Here is a 2,563-nt window from a genome sequence, read left to right on the forward strand (position 1 = left end):
TGATCCAGCTTTCTGGGACCCAATCTCCGGGTCTCTGACCTGATCTCCCAGTCTCAGGCCTGATCTCCCAGTCTCTGGCCTGATCTCCGGGTCTCAGTCTCTGACCTGATCTCCGGGTCTCAGTCTCTGACCTGATCTCCGACTATTAAGAGAAGACTAGCATATTTATATACCATGGGGGTAGTGGTAAAAGCTTTTAGATACTTTGTGAGATATTCTATTTACATGTGGAAGTGGGTTTCTGCTAGACTATTGTCTACCTGTAAAAATCACACACAGGAAGGCATGGTATGCATAGAGCCAAAGGCCATGTTTATGTCAAGGCATCTGTGGTGGCCACTTCAAAGGGAGAGACAGGAAAGATGCCAGAAAGCACCTTGCTATGAAAAGGAGCCCGTGGCACATTCCCCGAGCTGCATGAGCTGTCCGGTGTGAAGGGGCTTCGACTTTTGCATAACAGAGGTCTCCCAACAGAATATGATCAAAACACATTGTACAAAACTCCCAAAAAATAATTAAAAATATTGTTATGATGAGTGTAATTTCATGTATATGAGTAAAGACTCTGCCCAAGGAAGCAGTAATATTTAAAATAAAAAATTGTTGCCCAAGGAAGCAGAATAGCAGTGATGGAGAGACTCGGGCAGAGGAAGCATCCTCCAGAAAGAGGTCGTGAGTTGTGAAAGAGCTAGGGTAGCAGGGGAGCGGAGCAGGGCAGTGTGGCCGGCATGCAATGCACCAGGTCTGACACTCTTACATCACATTGGAGCTCGAACTCTATAAGCTGTAACAGGGTTTTGGGAAAGATGATGAAGTATATTTTAAAAATATTAGTTTGACTACTTTCTGGAAAATACATTAGCAATATGACTAAGGGACAGTATAGCACTAGAGTTAAGAGGTATACAAGTAGTTCAGGTATCAGTTAAGGTAGTGGTGGTAATTATAAGAACAATAGTTGTGTCAGTAAGGTTGTGCAACAAAATGCCATAGGCCAGATGGCTTAAACATTAGTAATGTGTTTCTCATAGTTCTGAAGGCTGAGAGTCAGAGACTGGTATACTAACATGGTCAGGTTCTGGTGAGAGCTCTCTTCCTGACCTATAGATGATTGCTTTCTTCCTCTGTCCTCACATAGTGGAGAGAGAACAATCTCCACTATCATTAAGACCTCATCTGAACCTAATTACTCCCTGTAAAGACCCCCAACTCAAAATATCATCACATGCAAGTTTTGAGAGGACATACATTCAGATCATAATAGGCTTAAGAAGACAGAAATTGAGAGTATTTGGTAATTAGCTGGAGAAAGAGGCTAAAAATAGATATTAAAGATGGTTCTTAAATTTCTAACAGCAATTGGGAGGATGAGTTAGGAAACACTGGAAAAGAAAAAGGGTTGAGACTATAAATTCAGGAATAGGCATGTTCAATTTTGGAATGCTTTAGTATGAACAATGTTAAGAAAATGGTACAGAGGCAGTTAAATGTATGGGTCTCAAGCTCAGGAAAGTGGCCGAATGAACATTAAGTTCAGAAGATTACCATCAAGTAGTTAATAACTGAAAAGATGGATGTGTACAAGATTTCCAAAAGAGAGAGCATAGACAGACAAGGAAAGAAAGGACGAGGGCCTGAGCTGGGCCACAGAGCCATACAATATGCATCAAATCAATAAGAAAACTAAACATTTGCACAAATCGTTTTGTCTTTAGGATCTTGTCAGTCATGATGCTTTGATTCCAGGTGGCTAGCACATCCCTCTAGCTAATGGACTAGGTCCTGAGAGGAGGCGGATTAACCAGGAAAAGTTAGAAAGAGGAACCAGAGAAATAAGAGGAAAGTCAAGAGACTGACGTCACGGAAGACAAAGGAAGCAACGGTCTTGGAAGAAACTGAGTTGCCAACTGTGGCAAATACGATGTGTGCTGTCTGTTTGATCTGGCAGCATGAGGTACTGTTGATCTGAGCAAGACAAGTTCACTGGGGAGTCATGGGATTGGAGGCAAATCCTCACGAGTTGAGAATGTTAGTGGAGAATAAGGTATGAGCAAAGGACTTTTTGCGTTGAGAAAAAAAGGGAGGGGGAGGGGGAGAGGAGAGGGAAGAAAAGAGAAAAAGGGGGGAGGAGAAAGAAAGAAGGATGGAAGGAAAGGAAGAAGGGAGGAGGGAAGAAGGGAAGAAGGGAAGGAAGGAGGAAGGAAGGAGGAAGGAAAGAGGAAGGAAGGAGGGAGGGAAGGAAGGAAGGAGGAAGGAAGGAGGGAAGGAGGAAGGAAGGAAGGAGGGAGGGAGGGAGGAGGAAGGAAGGAAGGAGGGAAGGAGGGAAGGAGGAAGGAGGAAGGAGAGAAGGAAGGAGGAAGGAAGGAAGGAGGAAGGAAGGAAGGAGGAAGGAAGGAGGGAAGGAGGAAGGAAGGAAGGAGGGAAGGAGGGAAGGAGGAAGGAGGAAGGAGAGAAGGAAGGAGGAAGGAAGGAAGGAGGAAGGAGGGAGGGAAGGAAGGAAGGATGGAGGGAAGGAGGGAAGGAGGAAGGAAGGAAGGAAGGAGGGAAGGAAGGAAGGAAGGAA

At 44.5% G+C, this 2,563-nt stretch overlaps 1 pseudogene; it reads left to right on the forward strand.

Moving 5' to 3' along the window:
* The first annotated feature begins 1,993 nt into the window (after window positions 1-1,993).
* Window positions 1,994-2,563, forward strand: part of LOC115067273 — a 5,279-nt pseudogene continuing 4,709 nt past the window's right edge.

Source organism: Nannospalax galili, unplaced genomic scaffold, assembly GCF_000622305.1.
Source record: "Nannospalax galili isolate Female #2095 unplaced genomic scaffold, S.galili_v1.0 scaffold805, whole genome shotgun sequence".
Classification (NCBI taxonomy): domain Eukaryota; kingdom Metazoa; phylum Chordata; class Mammalia; order Rodentia; family Spalacidae; genus Nannospalax; species Nannospalax galili.